Genomic DNA, 19,199 nt, shown 5'->3' on the forward strand with positions numbered 1-19,199 from the left:
ATACTGGGGCTGCTTCTCTCCTCCCCGGCTTTTGCCACAGCTCTCTTCTCATCCTGCTGGTTTCAGAGGAGGAGCTGTTACCTTCCTTACCTGGAAGGTGAATTCCTCCCCATCTGTCCAGCCCCAGATCCTGGGCTTTCAAATGGTTTCCATGACCCAGCTTCTTGAATTGCAACAGCTTTGCCCCAATGATCTTACTAGATCGTATTTTATTTCCTCCTCATCAGTGTCCACCTTGTTCAAGGGTGTAAACAGATTCCGTGTCACCTGCAGGAACGGCACCCACACAGACTGTCCTGCACTTATCCTCCTTGGTCTCTCTGCAATGTCTGGCACTTTCTCTCCTGCAGCATCCTTCCTCTCCCCTGCTGGTTCTCTCCATGCCTCTGACTTTTTCTGGTCTTTTCCCGTCTACTCCTGTTTTCTGTCTCACAGGATTTCAGATGTTTGGGTTCATGGGCTCCCTAAGAAAATAATTTTAAAAGTTATGAACTACTCACACACTTTTAAGTTGATATGTAAATTTTTCATAAGAATAAAGTGTCATAAAGATATAATATCCAATATGGCAAATATGTGTCTTAAGGGCATTTTGCGCAAGCTTTGGAGCTATACCTTCTGTTTATGGAAAACTTTTACTATATAATGAAATTGGCAAGTGGCCTTTATTGTCAAACTATTAATGGGAAAATAGGACTTCATGTTCTAACTAAACTGTGTTACCGCCTGTCCCAGTTGTTATCAACCTGCTTCCCATTCTGAGTCTTAGGGGAAAAAATAAACAAATAAAAAAGGAAAGGAAAGAAAGAATGATGCTGGGTGTGGTGGCACATGCCTGTAGTTTCAGTGGCTTGGGAGCCTGAGGCAGGAGGATTGCAAGTTCAAAGCCAGCCCCAGCAACTTAGGAAAATCCTGTCTCAAGATAAAAAGAAAGGATGAAGCAGGAGCCCTTCCTATATGGGCTTGTCACTAGGCTGAGGTAAGATCCATGTACTAAAATATTTCTTATAGAAGTTCTTCAGGCTCAGTTTTTCCCTTGGCTTGGGAGCCTATAGATGTATTATTTACACATCACAGTAGAATTCTGTATGTGTTGGTAGATGATGGATGGATGGGTAGAGGGATGAAAGAGTTGTTGAATAGACAAATGGATGGATGGATGAAAGGTATAACTTCCTTTTGCAAATTGAGAGAATAATTGCAAGAGAGAAATTAGGAAAGGTAAAAGGCAGACATGGAGTGTCTTCAGACAGGTCAGTTTGAGGAAAGAGTCATAACAGTTGGATGTCTTCCTTAGAATATCTGTGCAACCCCTGGAAACATCCTCGGGGACTTGCACATCCCTGTTTGAACTGACTTTTCTACAAAATTAGTCACTTGCTATTTTCTCTCTATTTTTTTTTTCTCTTGGAGAATTGATTCATTACCACAAGTCCAATCATCATTTCTAGGTGGATGGCTCAGAAATCTATTGATCACTTCTTGTTTTTACATGCACCGACTAGATGTTTCTATTCGAAGACCTCACATTTAACTGGAGATTTTCACCTCATGGTAAGCATGACATTTTTTTTGTGGAAAGGTATTTCCAGGGATAGAATTCAACTATAGCACTAATAGTCTCTGGCATGGACTTGGACTAATTAAAATCTGCTATGGTTTGAATGTGTTCCCTCCAAAATTCAGATATTGAAACTTAATAGCCCATGTGATGGTAATAAGAGGTGAGGCCTATTCAATGTAATTAGTACTTGAGAGTCCCTTTCTCATGAATGGGATTAGGTCTTCATAAAAGAATCTGATGAGTATTCAGCTCTTACCTTTCTCCATTTAAAGTCACAACGTGTCTTCCCTCTGGAAAAAGTATATGGAAAATATAACAGCAAGGTGCCATGTTAAAAAGTGAGAGCAACCCTTACCAGACACCAGACCTGTTGGAGCCTTGATGTTGGAGTTCTCAGACTCTAAAACTATAAAAAATGAATTTATAGACAGGCATGGTGGTGCACACCTGTAATCCCAGAAGTTTGGGAGGCTGAGGCAGGAGGATTGCAGATTCAAAGCAAGTCTCACCAGCCTAGTGAGGGTAAGCAACGTAATGAGACCCTCTCTCAAAATAAAAAATAAAAATAAAATAAAAAGGGGTGGGGATGTAGCTCAGTGGCTAAGCACCCTTGAGTTCAATCCCTGGCACACACATACACACATACACATGAAAGAACTTATGTTTATAAATTATTCAGTCCATGACATTTTTTTGTTATAGCAGCATAAATGAACTAACATAAAAACAAAATCCCAATCTTCTAATGGGTCCTTCCATCTCTGACCAACCTCTGGGTGATTCAAGAATGAGCCTTGTATAAATACAGAGTGAATATTATGTTACCTTTGGTGTGAGAAAGGAGGAAAAGTAAAAGTATATGAATAAAGTTATAATATTCATGCATGTGCATAGGAAGGAAGGGAGACAGATACCTATATCTTCAGGAAAAAAAAAAAAAAAACGATAGGAAGGTAAACCAAAAAGTAATGAAAATACATACTTCTTAGGGATGGAAGTAGGGGACCAAAATAGGGGTACGTGAACAGAAATAGAAGACTTCCTAGAGTATATTTTTATATAATTTGACTTCTGAATTATGTAAATGCTTTACACATTCAAAAATAGTAATTCCTATAATTTAAAATATTTTAAAGGAAAGATACAAACTATATATAAAAATCTAACATAACCACACAAAGGACAGATGACTCTAGAACATAATATTCTTACTGAAAACTTTCTGAAGATCATTCTAAGGACAAAAAGATCTACAAATTCAGTAGTTTTTTTGTTAATAATAGTATAGTTTGTTATTTTGAAATCTTTTTTTGTGCATGATATGGATAAAAGAAATAAATGATGGTCACTATTACTATACAATAAAATTTTCATTTTAAGAGAGGAGTATACAATCAAAAGAATTAAATAAAACTATACACTGAATTTGTCCTGGAAAATGCCAATTTAAACTCCTGATTTTGAAAAATGTGTACCTGTTGTCTGGATTGGCCTGCATTTAAAAAAATAGTAAATATAATTAATTAAAATAACCCAAAATTTAAAAAATGTGAGGTCACAATAGTACTTAGAAAAAAGTAAACATCCAAATAAAAAATTGCTTGGAGGTGATTATTACCCCAAATACTTTTTCTGAGACAGAGAAATTAAAAAGAATGAATTGCTGGCGGGACTGCAAATTGGTGCAGCTAATATGGAAAGCAGAATGAAGATTCCTTGGAAAACTGGCAATGGAACCGCCACTTGACCCAGCTATCCATCTCCTCAGTCTAAACCCAAAGGACTTAAAAACAGCATACTACAGGGACACAGCCACATCAATGTTTATAGCAGCACAATTCACAATAGTTAAACTGTGGAGCCAACCTAGATGCCCTTCAGCAGACGAATGGATAAAGAAAATGTGGTATATATACACAATGGATTATCACTCAGTATCAAAAGAGAATAAAATCATGGCATTTCCAGGTAAATGGATTGAGTTAGAAAATATAATGCTAAGTAATGTAAGCCAAACCAAGTGCCCAGTGTTTTGTCTGATATAAGGATGCTGATTCACAATGGGGAAGCATGGAGGAAGCATGGAAGGAATAGACAAACATTTTTTAAATTTTATTTTTTTATTGATTTAATTTTTTTAAAATATACGGTAACAGTGAAATGTATTACAATCCTTATTACACATATAGAGCACAATTTTTTTATCTCTCTATATAAAGTATGTTCACGTTAATTTATGCCATTATACATGTACTTTTTTGCATTACAATTCTTAATACACATATATACCATAATTTTTCATATCTCTGTTTGTATATAACGTATGTTGACACCCAATTCAAGTCTTCATACATGAACTTTGTATAATGATGACCATCACATTCCACCATCCTTGTAATCCCCTTCCCCCTCCCTTTCCCTCCCAACCTTCTTCCCTATTTAGAATTTATCTAATCCTCCCAAGCTCTCCCTCCCTACCCCACTATGAGTCACCCCCCTTATATCAGAGAAAACATTCGGCATTTGTTTTTTGTGGATTAGCTGACTTCACTTAGCATTATCTTCTCCAAGGCCATCCATTACCTGAAAATGCCATGATCTTGTTCTTTTTTAATGCTGAGTAATATTCCATTGTCTGTAAATGCCACTGAAGGACATCTAGGTTGGCTCCATGGTTTAGCTATTGTAAATTGTGCTGCTATAGGAATAGACAAACTTTAGATAGAGCAAAGGGGAGGGAGGGGAAGGGAGCGGGCATGAGGGTAGGAAAGGGAGTGGAATGAGATGGACATCATTACTCTAAGTACATGTATGAAGACACAAATGGTGTGACTCTACATTGTATGTAACCAGAGATACAAAAAAATTGTGCTATATATGTGTAATATGAATTTAAATGCATTCTGCTGTCATATATAACAAATTAGAATAAATTTTGAAAAAGGAATGAATTAAACCTTTATACCTCTAATCCCAGTGGCTTGAGAGGCTGAAGCAGGAGGATTATGAGTTCAAAGCGAGCCTCAGCAATTTGGCAAGGCCTTAAGCAACTCAGTGGGATTCTGTTTCTAAATAAACTATGAAAAAGGCTTGAGGATGTGGCTTAGTGTTTGAGCACCCCAGGGTTCAATCCCCTATATAAAAAAAAATTCAAATTGATGATGGAATATTTTTATGTAAGAATACCAAATAATAAATGTAGAAAGAATGGGTAGTAACAGAAAATCACAATTCTGCAAACATAAATTAAAATTGATCCCAGTAAGAACCATCAATTCAGGATCAAATTATTAGAATGGTGAATGGAACTTTTTTCCTATATAAATTCATATGTTGTCTGCCAATATATGTACATTACAGTGGTGATATACTGGCTCTGTACATTACATTATCTCACCAGATAACAGCTGTCATCACCTTATCACAATAATCAGACAAACTATCAGGAAGAGTGAGACACACATGCCTCCTCCTGGGATGCTATGGGAATTACACCATATTGTCTATGACATATTCATACTAAAACATGCTTAACCTACATCTAAATAGGCCCACATTTCTGACTTCGACTTTAAAAGACATATAGATGACAAAAGAATGCATTAATTAAAATACTAAGAAACAATAACAAAAATGGGAAAGTGGACATTTTCACAAGACATTGGGCAGGTCTCTTTGAAAAGTCAAAAGGAATAAGTAATGATTCTTGTGGATTAATTGGGAGTCACACCACAATGCAGCCTATGGTCTTTGATTTATTCCTCATTTGTACAAATCAGTCATAAAATGTTTTGGGAACAAGTGGGAAAATTTAAATATGAACTAGGTATTAAATACTAATAAATTTTTATTTTTCAAGTTATGATGAAAATATTATAATTATATGAGAATTTCCTTGTTTTAATAGATACATGTTGAAGTATTTGGGTAAAACGTATTCCAATATTTGTATTGTAGTTTTAAAAAGAGAGAAAAAGCTGAGTAATATTTCATTGACTATATATACCACATTTTCTTCATTCATTTATTTACTGAAGGACACCTAATTCGGTTCCATATTTTAGGTATTGTGAATTGAGCTGCTACAAACATTGATGTGGCTGCATCACTGTAGTATGCTGATTTTAAGTCCTTTGGGTATAAACTGAGGACAGGATAGCTGGGTCAAATGGTGGTTCCATTCCAAGTTTTCCAAAGAATCTCCATACTTCTTTCCATAGTGGTTTTATCAATTTGCAGTCCCATCAGCAATGTATAAGTGTGCCTTTTACCCCATATCCTTGCCAACATTTATTGTTGCCTGTATTCTTGATGTTTGCCATTCTGGCTGGAGTGAGATGAAATCTTGGTGTAGTTTTGATTTGTTTTTCTCTAATTGCTAGAGATGTTGTGATAATGTGAGGAAAAACACTTTTTATGTGTTTGTTGATAGATTGTATTTCTTCTTCTGTGAAGTGTCTATTCAGTTCCTAAGCCCATTTGTTGATTGTTTTTTTTCTTTGTGGAGTTAAGTTTTTTGAGTTCTTTATATATCCTAGAGATTAATGATTTATTAGAGGTGCATGTGATAAAGATTTTTTTCCCCCAAATCTGAGGGCTCACTCTCACATGATTGATTGTTTCCTTTGCTGAGAAGCTTTTTAATTTAAATCCATCCCATTTATTGATTCTTGATTTTACTTCTTTCACTTTAAGGGTCTTGTTAAGGAAGTCAGATCCTAGGCTGGCGTGGTGAAGATTTGGACCTACATTTCTTCTACTAGGCACAGGGTCTCTGTTCTAGTGCCTAAGACTTTAATCCACTTTGAGCTGATTTTGTGCAGGGTGACAAATAGGGGCTTAATTTTATTTTGCTACATATAGATTTCCAGTTTTGCCAGCACTATTTGCTAAATAGGCTATCTTTACTCCAGTGTTTTTGTTTGTTTGTTTTCACCTTTGTTTAGTATGGGATATTGCTCAGCTTTAAAGAAGAATGAGACTTTGGCATTTACCAGTAAATGGATGAAGTTGGAGAATATTATGCTAAGCAAAAAAAGCCAAACAAAGGCCCCCTAAACAAAAGCCTAATGTGTTTTCAAATATGTGGATGCTAATTCACAATAAGGCAGGAGGCATTAGAGAAGAATAGAGTTACCTTAGATTAGGTAGAGGGATGTGAAGGAAGGGGTGGGGAGGGGATGTGGGTATGAAGGATAATAGAATGAAATAGACATTATTACTTTATGTATATATATATATGACTGCATGACCAATGTGATTCTACAACATGTACACTCATGAGAAATTATATCCCATCTACATATAATATATTAAAGGCATAAATGCATTCTACTGTCATGAATAACTAATTAAAACACATAAAAAATTAACAATTAAAAAATAAAAGGAGAGAAAAAAAAATTGTCGCATTTGGTGGTGAATGCATGGCAAAACTGGAAATCTATATGTAGCAAAATAAAATTAAGCCCCTATTTGTCACCCTGCACAAAATCAGCTCAAAGTGGATTAAAGTCTTAGGCACTAGAACAGAGACCCTGTGCCTAATAGAAGAAATGTAGGTCCAAATCTTCACCATGCCAGCCTAGGATCTGACTTCCTTAACAAGACCCTTAAAGTGAAAGAAGTAAAATCAAGAATCAATAAATGAGATGGATTTAAATTTTACCCTCTTTCCTCCTTTCTATATATTTTAATTTTAATTTTTTTTATAAGGCTCCCAGCTACCTACCTGTCATGACCACTTACCTTTATTGCTACAATTAAGGAGTCAGCAGCTTTGTTGTGTTTACAGTGATTGGAGCTCCTGGGTCAGAGGCACCACACTAAACCACCCGAGTCAGGCCCAAGTCCCTGCCCTCCCAGGAACGCCTTCGCCCTTTCACGTTTCCACTTGGTCTTTGTAGTCCTCAGAAGCCAAAGACTGAGTTAGGTGTAGATATGGAAGCAGAGGGGCAATTGTGTGAGCAGAGTGGGTTTGGGCTTCTCAGGAACAGCAGGTCACTCCCCACCCATACAGCCACTTACAGGCCCCTAACTTGGCCAGATGTCTGCTTCAGGAGCAGAGTCCTGTGACTCCCGGATGCAGGCCCTGAGAGAAGCATTCCACCCCTCCTCCCCAGCATGTGACCATTGAAGCTGCAGCTTCCCTCTCTTTCCAGGCTCAGAATTGAGATAGCTTCTCTTTTGTCTGATGGTGACAGCCTCCCAAGCACTGTCTCTTTCTCTCCTTCCTCACTTTCCTAAGTCAAAAAATGAAAGCTGGGCATGGTGGGGCATGCTTGTACTCCTAGCAGCTCAGAATGCTGAATAGGAGGATTCTGAACTCAAGGCCAACCTCAGCAATTTAGCAAGGCTTTGTCTCTAAATAAAATATGAAAAACAAAACTAAACAACGGCTGGGGACGTGGCTCAGTGGTTTAAGCACCACTGGGTTAATACCTGGTACCAAAAAAAGGAAAAAGGAGAGCAAACAAACGTGCTTACTTTTTGTCCTTCCTTCCTGACTCCCTGACAGCTCCAGTCAGTAGATAACCCAGATGCTGGGGACAGACAGTGTCTCTCCACTCCCCTTGTCCATCCCTCCTGCCCTTGGAAGTTCTTTTTCTCCCCCTGCCTTTCTCCTGAATGTTAAATGGCAACAACATCATTGATCTCTCACTCTGTGGTAGGCACTCCTCCCAGCCCACTCCATTCATTGCCTTATCTAAGGCATTGTCCCAATTGTCTTAGTCTGTTTAGGCTGCTAGAATAAAATACCACCAATGGGTAGCTTCTAATCAAGAAATTTATTTCTCCTAGTTCTGGTGGCTGGGAAGTACCAGCAGATTTGGTCAAAGTACCAGCAAATTTGGTGTCTGCTTCCTTCAGCACCTTCATGCTGTGTCCTCACACAGTGGAAGGGGCAAAGAGTCTCCCTTGGGCCTTGTAAACGCATAAATCTTATTCACGAGGGCTCCAACCATATGAGCTAATCACATCCCAAAGGCCCACCTCCTAATATATCATCACCTTGGGAGTGAGGATTTCAATATGTGATTTGAGAGAGAGGATTCATACCATAACAATAACCTCATAAAATATTATAATTCCCTGTTACAGAAGAGGACGCTGGGTTAGGTAATCTGTGCAAGATCAAACCTAGGAGCTTGCTAGTCTTCCCAATAGTTTTATATTTATAAATGTTTATAAATAATTGAGTTCTTATTCTTGTCATATACTGTTCCAGACATAGGAAATCTAGCACTGAACTAATCAATGTGTCTGTCCTCATGAAGTTTTCCTACTTGTGGGGGGAAAATACTAATCAACTGAGGAATATAAAGCAAGGTATATCTTCATCAATCTTCACCAGATAATAGAGAGTAACAGAGACCAGGCCAGGAAGGGCTCTTTGAGGACTTCACTCTATTATTAAAAACTATCTCTGTATGTGTTTTATGAATAGTAATTTACTCTCCATTCAAACATTAAAACACAAAAAGGATCAGGAAAGTAAACAATCCACTTGCAAAAATAAACATAAAAATGAGTCAATGGAAAAATCCTAGTGTTAGTTTCCTGTTTATCCTTTCAGAACTTTTGTGTTATTCGTATTTAAAACTAAAGATCTGTTTTTCCCTCCTTTTTTACTTCAAGGAAACATGCTTTGCTATGCTAACGCTAACATATACTTGCTTTCACAATATTTACAAAAGTTTTTTAAGTCATTTGTTTTTACTCTCACATACATTTCCATTGTATGAATGTATCATTTACTGCAGTGCTCCCTTGACAGGACCTTAGTTGTCCCTAGTCTTTGTCAGAAACATTGCTGCAATCTGGATACCTTTGTGCATTTAGGGTTGGCAGGCCCTTTCTGTAAAGGCCAGAGAGTAAAGGCTTCACCTGCCACACAGTCCCTGTCACAACTATACTTTGCTTTTGTAGCATGCAAGCACCCATAGGCAATAAGTCTATATGAGAAAATAAGGATGCTCTTGTTTTTCAGCAAAACCTTATTTACAAAACAGGCATGAGGCTTAATTTGGTCTGCATGTTTTATCATTTGCTGATATCTCTTAGTCATTTTATATATGGGATTATGTCCATAGGATAAACTCCTTTCAGTAAGGAGATTCCTAAACTCCTGGGTTTGATAGATTCTGCCCAGTCACTTTCTACAGAGATTGTACCTGCCTTGGTTCCCACCAGCAGTGTATGGAGAGCTTGCTTCCTCAACACTTCACCAATGTGGGGTATTCATACAAACTTTTGAAGGGTTTAAGGTCTCACATTCCCCTTTGGGGACATGCCCCCAATGATCTAGAGACCTTCTAGTAGATCACCTCTCCTTCTAATAGCACCACTCTGAGGATTAAACCTTCAACATCCAGACCTTTGGGGGCCATTCAAGGATATAAGTGAGATTATCTGCTATCTTATTTGTATATTTTTTGTCATGTTTTACTGTTGATTTTATGCCTGCTTTGTAGAAATAATTCTAAGTTTTTGTTCTCATTCTATGACCTGAAACAGTTAACGTTGGATTGGAAGCATTTTAACAATTTCAAAGAATTTCCCTGTGAAGCCATCTGGACTTGAGGTCAGTTCAGATGATGGCAGTTCTTTGAAGATTTCCTCTACCTTTTTGTTGAAATTGGTTTGTTTAGATTTTTGGCTTTTTCTGGAGTCATAGTTAACAAGTATTTAACTAAGAATATATCCATCTTATTTTAGTCTTAAGTTATTTATATAGAATAAAGTAGTCTCTGGTTTGTCTTTAAATTTCTTCTGTGGTTATTTTGTCTGAAAACATTTTCTCTCTTTCTGCCTCCCTTGTATTTTGATGGAGGATTGGGAGCATGGTGGAGTCTGGGTTAACTAACTGTATATTTTTACTATTTTTTATGTGCAGACTTATTTTTATTCTTCTTCATATCCTCATAAGTAAATACTCATAAATAAGACTATGAATTTACCTCTGAGCACCATTATAGATCAGGGTTTCTTAACCTTAGTATTACTGCATTCAGGTAAAGTAATACTTTGTTGTGCATTCCAGCATGTTTAGCAGCCTCTGGGGTGTCTACCTACTAGATGCCAATGTAACCTCTTCCCCAGTTGTGACAATCAAAAATGCCATTGGATATTGTCAAAGGTCCTCTTGGGGAGAAGGGGCACAGCTGCCCTAATTGCTAGCCACTGCTTCAGCTATAAACCATAGATCCTGATAGCAGTGTTGTCTTCTTGTTTCTTCATATTTTGCAATTTAGGCTTAGGTTTGCATTTTTCTGTGTGATCCAATTGTTACTTAAGACAGTCTTTTTAATACAATTTTTGAGCAACTACCGTTGTTTCTGATAACCTACACTATTTTAGAATCTTTCTTTAGTTTCACTTGAAACAGAGCTTGTGGTTTAATTTTTCATTCTCCTTCCAGGGGAATTCTGGGATTAAAAAGAGGGAAGGCTAAAGTATATAGTCATTGCCATGCGAAATTCCTCAGAGTTGCTATCTATTGAACATGCTATAGTCCAAGAACTTGTGAAGTATTTTCCATAGATTGCTTAATTTAATCCTCACAACAACCCTGTTTGGTGGGTTTATTATCTCATTTCTAGATGGAGAGAGACTCAAAATAACTTGTCAAAAATCCTTATAGCTTATATGTAAAGTATGCATCATTCTAAAGAGTGCCTGCAGTTTTCAACACAGCTTGATTTTGCAGGAGAAGAAGAACATAAGATCAACAATAATGGCTAGGTGAGCACAGGTGTGACTATGCTAATGTTTGTTCTAGAGTGGCAGGTCTGAAGCATTTTTTGCAAATGTCAGTTGTAATTCTCCTGCTTATTACAGAAGAGATTTCACAGGGAGAAACAAAACATACTGGAGAATAGGACATTTGAAACAAAGAAAAACTTTACACACACAGGGCCTTCCTTTGTTCCTGGGGAACAAGTCCCTGAGGTTACAAAAAAGTGGGCAGGCATTGGTTGAACTGGTCAACAAGACACCCATCCAGAGAGATGGAGTGCTCTTTGTTACTGTGTACTCTATACTCTTTGTTTTTCAAGTGTGAATTTGATAAATACTGTACATTTTTAAGTCTAATAATTTAAACTTACCTTTGTTAAGAGCAGTGTTTTGCAATAGTTCTAAAAATCTAATAAACCGTATGGTTATTATCTGGAATTTTCCACAAAGTCTCAGGTGCTTATTGTTGGGGCTTTTGAGAAATGATTGGATCATGAGGGCTCAGCCCTCATCAGTGGAATCATTTATTGATTGCTGGATGAAGGACTAAGCAGTGGTGGAAACTATTAGCAGGTGGGTCATAGTGGGAGGATATAGTTACAGGGGTCATGACCTTGAGGAATATATCTTGTCCCTGCCTGTCACTCACCCTGTTTCCTGACTGCCATAAACTGTGCAGTTTTCTTCCACTCCACTTTTCTGCTATAGTGTTCTGCCTCACCACAGGCCCAAAGCAATGAAGCTGGCTGACAATGGATTAAACCTCTGAAAACATGAGCCAGAATAAACTTCCCTTCCTCTAATTGATCTTGTCAGGTATCTTGATCACAGTGACAAAGTTGTCTAACACATGAATATAATGGTGGTCCACTTTATGCTTTGAATATAGCCCTAGCTGCTCTGCCTCTGCAACTTAGTTTTTTAAATAGACATTTCTTTCTCTTCCTCTCTAATCTCTTCCCCTCCCTAATTTCAGGGGAAATATGATTACATTTATTCCCCATCTTAGATTTATCTTTCCTTATACATACCCACCATATGTACAAAGTAATCTAGAATTGGGAAATGGTACCAGACAATCTCAGAAATGGCTATCTCCCAAATTAACAAGTGAATTACAACTCCAACAGAGAACACAAGGAATGTAGTCTTTGAATCCCTCTTTAAAAGTCCCCTGTTTGTTTTGATGGGCAGAATCACCATCCTTGAGATAGGAATCCACTGTTTCTCCTTTGCTAGCAGAGCAATAAATCTTTTTCCTTTTTCTAAAATCCATGTTCTTATTATTGCATTGACATTGGAGACAAGGACAGAGCTTTTGGCAACAGAATCATTGGTTGATGTTCATTTATGTCTAAAATTCCATGTGAATATGATTTCACTGTGAAGATTGTTAACCCTCTGAAGAGTCTAGACTCAAACGAACTGGATAGTATAAGAAAAAAAAAATTGTCCTGTTTTTAATCTTTCAAGTGCACATTTGGAAAAAATGCTCTTAAATGAATACAAAGGTCAGAAATATATATGTAGAGAATAGACTAATTACAAGACTCCAAAAGTACAAGATGATCTTTAAAAATAAAAATACAGAGAAGCTGGGTGTGATGGTGCATACCCATAATCCCAGCAATGCAAGAGGCTGACGCAGGAGGATCCCAAATTCGAGGCCAGCCTGAGCAAGTTAGCGAGACCTTGCCTTAAAAAAATAAAAATGAAAAGGATTGAGGACATAGCTGAGCAGTCAGTGTTAACAAAAGCTTGTTTCTTGTCCCTAATGCCAACCTAATACTGCACTTAATAATGCACTGCAGCTTATTTTTAAAATGGATATGGCGTTGAGACAAAGGTAAAAGAAGTCTTTATTGCTTTGCTAGCAAAGGAGAAACGCAGGGGACTCCTGTCCCAAAGGCTGTGATTCTGCCCATCAGGAGAAACAGGGAGTTTTTAAAGAGGTGCTTCGCAGATTATATTTCAGGTGTTCTCTGTCTAGAATCATAATTCACTTGTTAATTTGGGACTATTTCTTTCGTAAGTCTTCTGATGCCATCCCCCAAGTTGGAATTGATTCATTCCTGTGGTGGGTGTGTGCTCAAGAACAGATAATTCTCTCTAGGATGGAGAAGAAAGGTAATCCTGTTTCCTCCAAGATTAGTGAGGGGAAGGGAAAGGGGAAGAGAAAGAAACATGTCCTTTTAAAAATAAGTCGCAGTGGCAGAGCAAGTAAGGGCACTTACTGTTACAGTAAGGGACTGCTGTTATAGTAGTGTACCCCTGCACTCAACCCCCAATACTGTGAGAAAATAGAGATGTGAATGAGATAAATTTTCCATGTAAATCTTAATAAAGAATGCAAAAGAATGAGGAATAAGCTAAACATTTTAGCTTATTTTTGTGTCATATTCATTTAATATTTTAACATTATGAAATATAAATAAATTGACTTTATAAAGTCCTCATGCCCCTAAGAAAGATTTTAAAAAGTAGCATTATCTTTTCTGTTGATGCTATACAGCGTGACATAAAGAATAATGTGTTCTAAACCTTTAAGTATACAGCATTGATTGACATTACCATTTTGGACCAGCAGAGGGAGATCTAAATCCACTCCAACAGATCAGTAATTGCAGTTTGTTTAACAGAAAATGGGGGAAAGTTTTGCTCTCAAACACGACTTCCATATGTAGAAAACAGATATGGTGATAGTAGCTACAGAGATAAATGGATAAAAGTAATAAGAAAGGAGATTAATTTTAGTTAACTATTTCAAAACCGTATATATAAAGCTTCATGAAAGATTACTGGCAGGATTTTTATCCTTTCACCATATGCCAATAGTTCAAAATAAACATCATATAAAACATGCTTAACATATTTAAAATTTAAATCCTAAAATTAACCTTGTATTACATATTAAGCTATTTTTCAAAGAGATATTAAATTAAAATGTCCAATCAAATATATTGTGATGTGTATAAAATGAGATTTGGATCTTTCACTTTTCAGACTGAAGCCTCAAATGTATAGAGCTATGATGCAAATGTTGGTGTTCCAAATTCATGTACTGAAACACAATATCCAATGTGTTAATGCTAAGAGGTGGGACCCTGTGGAAAGTAGTTAAGTCCTACCTAAAGCCTAGTGCCCTTATAAAAGAAGTAAAAGGGAGTGTTCCTGGCCCCTTCTGTCAGCCAGGGGAGGACTCCACAAGAAAGTATCATCTGTAAGGAACAGACAGACCCTCAGCAGAATCTGTGGGCAACTTGATCTTGGATTTCTAGCTTCCAGAATGGTTGGTAATAAATTCCTGTTATTCATAAATTATTCAATCTGAAGTATTTTGTTATAGCTGCAAGAATGGACAAAGATACTCAGGATACATATTTCAAATCAGACTTATTATGTCCAAGTTTGGCCTCAAAGCCTCTGAGCAATGTACTTTATATATATTAATGTAATATATCAAAATGTTCTTTCCATTCAGTTACTTCCTTTATATCATATGCTCATCAGAATTCATTTTCTTTAACCTGGATTTAACGTACACATTATAAGACTAACCATAGGCCTTGGTTCATCGCATAGTAACCACTGGTCTCTGCAGCGTGTCCCTTTTGAACATTCCCATAATCCAACCCTGGAACTCAGTCATTGACAGTAACATACATGGACCTATGTATTCTTTCCTCTTTCTTTTCTAAAATTTGTACTTGACATTTTTATTTTTTTTCCAAAAACAATTTAAAATCATATACATATACATGTCTGAAGAAATACATTTTAGGGCTGGGGTTATAGCTCAGTGGTAGAGCCCTTGCTAGCACATGTGAGACACTTAGCACCACATAGAAATACATACAAAAAAAGTATTGTGTCCATCTACAATTAAATATATATATATGAAAAAATAAATACATTTCATTTTGAAATTTTATAAATAATCATCATTTATTTGCCTTTTAAAATTCAACATTATCAAGAGTCATTCATATTTTATAGGTATCTGTCATTTATTGGTTTTTATATAATATCACATTGTTGGTATATATCATGAGTTATTACATTCTCCTATCTATGGATATTTGTGTTGTACTTGCTTTTAAAATTTTTTTCAATTTACTAACTATGATATATGCTTGTTTGTCTCTCCTGGTAAACATGTGTAGGCATTTCTCTTACTGGCTTCTAGGACATAAGAATGATTAATTTACTCTCATATGTAATTGTATAAATTGTTGATTTTTATCTTTTCTAACACTTGATATTGTTAGGCTTCCTAATTTTTATGAACTGAGTTTAAATGGTCTTTATTTGCATTTCCCAATAATTAGTGACTTGGACACTCTCATCGTGTTTATTGGCTTTAAGTAGTTCTTTCATGAAATGCTTGTTTCTGTCTTTAACTAATATTTTTTCCCTTATCAATTTTAGGAGCTATTTATATGTTGTACTAATTTTTATGGCCATATATATTGTAAATATAGAAGGTAATTGGAAGGTCATTAGGATGAGAGCTCTAGTGCCTCAGGTTCCTACTTAAAGCAAAAGAAATCGTGATGTAAACAGAAAACAAACTTAAGCTTAACCAATCAGAAACTGCCACCTAACCTCTCACTAGAGTTCCTACCAATGAGAAATCACCATCTAAAAACTAGGGACTTTCCACTTCAAGGAATCAAATGTCTTGCTCCTGTGTCCCCTGAGTGGAGGGCTGAAATGCCTGTAGTCTGGTCTGTCTGATATATGAACTCTCAAATACTCAAGTAAATGTGTTAACATTTTAATATGCCTCCCTGTTAGCAGTATGCAAATACCGTCCAGCACCTTATAGTTTATCTTTTGTTATTCAACTTTAAGGTGTCTTTTAATGAATCAGAGTCCTTCATTTTAATTTAATCAAATTTACCAACCTTTTGTCATAGTTTGAGCTTTTTGCATGTTAAGAAGTCTTTCTCTACTGTATGCTCAAAAAGTTAGTTTCCGGGCTGGGGCTATGGCTTAGTGACAGAGGGCTTGCCTGGCATGTGTGAGGCACTGGGTTCGATTCTCAGCACCACATATTAATAAATAAATAAAAAAAAGTTAGTTTCCTTTATCTTCCACTAATCTTATTTATCTATTTGGTACTGGGGATTGAATTCGGGGACACTCAACCACTGAGTCACATCCCCAGCCCTATGTATTTTATTTAGAGACAGGGTCTCACTGAGTTGCTTAGCACCTGGTGGTTGCCAAGGCTGGCTTTGAATTCCTGTCTCACTGGAGCTGCTGGGATTACAGGCGTGCACCACCATGCCAGGCTATCTTTCACTAATATTTTAAAAGCTTGCTCTTGATACCTAAGTCCTGTTTCCATCTGAAGATTTTTGGTATATGGTTTACATTATGGGATGAATTATGTCTCCCCAGATTTGTTAAATCCCTAATCCCCAGTACTTAAGAATGTGACTCTATTTGGAGATAGGGACTTTAAAGGGATAATTAAGGTTAAATGCCTTCATATAGATGGGCCCTAATTCAGTCTTTCATCACCTTAGGATGAAATTTGGACATACCAGGGGACACCAGGGATATGTGCATAGAGCAAAAAGACCACCTGACACTAGGGCAGCTGCCATTTGAAAGCCAAGAAAAGAGGTCTTAGGAGAGACCAGATCTGCTCCAGTTTTTCTGTGATCTTTGACTTGCATTATCTAGAATTGTAAGGAAATTAACATAGATTGGATGATCTATGAAAAATATAGAGAACAGTTACCTAAATTCTCCAGGCTCCAGTTTTCTCTGTGATTTTTGACTTGCAGTATCTAGAATTGTAAGAAAATTAATTTCTGATGTTAAGATACTCAATCTATGGTATTTTGTTTTGTCCACTCTAGAAAACTAATATACAATGAGATGTGAATTTCTGTGTGATTTTATTATATGGGGAAGTTATTTTATTCTAATTTCATCTTTCCTTATTAATTTATCATAACTTCTCCAAGATACATCAAAGTTCTATAAATATCTGGATCTATTCCTTTGATCAGTTTGTCTTTCAAGGTGAGAGAAAAAAATTTTTTGACTGTTTTCTTAGTTGTTATACCATTATTTTTGATCTGGATAGCTGATATAGGTCTTTTTTATCTTTCTTAAAAGTGACTTTGCTATTTTTAATCCCTTACAATTTTATATAAATTTTATAGACAACTTATAAATTTTAAATAAAGTCTTACTGGGATGTTTGGCTATCTCTTCATTAAATCCATATATTTAAAAAGAGATAATTGTAATTAAAGCTTTAATACCAACGGCAAATGTATTTCTTTACTTTTTATTCTAAAGACCCCAATTTTCATTCTTTCCACATGGTGGCACCACAACCCGAAAAATCACATCTTCACAGTAAGAGACAAGAGACACCATAAGACTTAAACAGGCCTAATATTTTATTAAGTGCCTTCATATTCATAAAATGTCAAATAGTCTATCAAATACTAAAGCAAATTTGAATAAAGCTGAAGAACAAAGGTCATCCTTAGATTCATGAATAAAGAGGAAGCTTATGTAATTCTACATTTCCACTTCCAGCTCCTCCCTTTATTCAAACCCTGATAATCTTGGGGTTAAAGTCTGTTGTCACTTATGACAAACATGTCTGGGCTTGCTCTGAACTGTGTAAGGCACCATAAAGGAAAGTGACAGAAAAGACTTTTCCTTTCTACTTCGTAATGCCCATAAAGCCTCCTTCCCACACTGTTAGAAGTTTTGAAATAGAATGCCTTTGTAAATGTTTGATTGATACCCCATATAACTAAACTTGATAGTGGACTGGAATAGACCCTTATTCTAAGTACTTTTAGTGGATTACTAATCTGATATCCCAAATTTCTCTGGAACCTAGTAACAAAAACTGTTTTAACTAGATAAGAAGATTCTCATTGCTCTTAAACTAACATAGATTGGCTGATCTATGAAAAATATAGAGAACAGTTACGTAAATTCTCTAGGCTCCAGTTTTCTCATTTGTAAAATGGGAATAATGTGGGAGACCAGAATGTGCTACCTCAAGATATGACCACAGGACACCAGAATATGTTACCTAAGATACACTTCTGGAATCAGGATTATTTTGATATAATTATTTAAAGAAATGGCAGGCACAGAAGAAGCCCTGAAAATGGCATCTTATCATTTTTAAGATAAATTCACATTTATTAAAAGAAATCTCTACTCTTAAGAGCATCTCCTTTATACCAAGAAGAAATGACTCTAAATCAGAGACTTAACAAAGAAATACAAACCTCACTCCTATTTACCATAATTTTAGTGGCTCCCTTGGCTTGCTGTTTGTTGTAGCTATGGTGGCATTTAAACCCAAATTCTAAGCCATATCTGAGGTACTTATTCTCTGTGTATTTTTCACATATATGAGATATATATGTCGATAAACTTATTTTTTTTCTTATAATCTGTTCTGTTTCTGGGGCTACAGCCAGAACTTAGGTGGGCAGAGGGAAAAATTATTTTTTTCTTTTTCAACAATAGCAAGACTTTTCCTTCAGAATTGTTTTAGGATTACATAAGGCATTCCAAAATATTGAAGAGTCTTTTATTTACAATATTTACACTGCTTCTATCAGAGCGAAAACAAGAAAAGGTGTACTTCCAGGTTAGTAAAACTGAATGGCAAAATTTGGAAGCTAAAAATTAAGCCATGTTTTAGCTCTTTCACCTAGACTGTTCCTTTCACCTTACAAATCCCCCCCCTCCGGAAGACATGAATTAACTCTCTTGGCATCAGGGCTGATACATGACTTACTGAGCCATTTGAACCACGCACTTTTAATAGCCCACTCTGAATAAGTCATAGATGACTTTGATTGCAAAATCCTAATTAGCACGGGGCACACTTTTACCA

This window comes from Marmota flaviventris, chromosome 5 (assembly GCF_047511675.1).
Source record: "Marmota flaviventris isolate mMarFla1 chromosome 5, mMarFla1.hap1, whole genome shotgun sequence".
In the NCBI taxonomy this organism is placed as follows: Eukaryota; Metazoa; Chordata; class Mammalia; order Rodentia; family Sciuridae; genus Marmota; species Marmota flaviventris.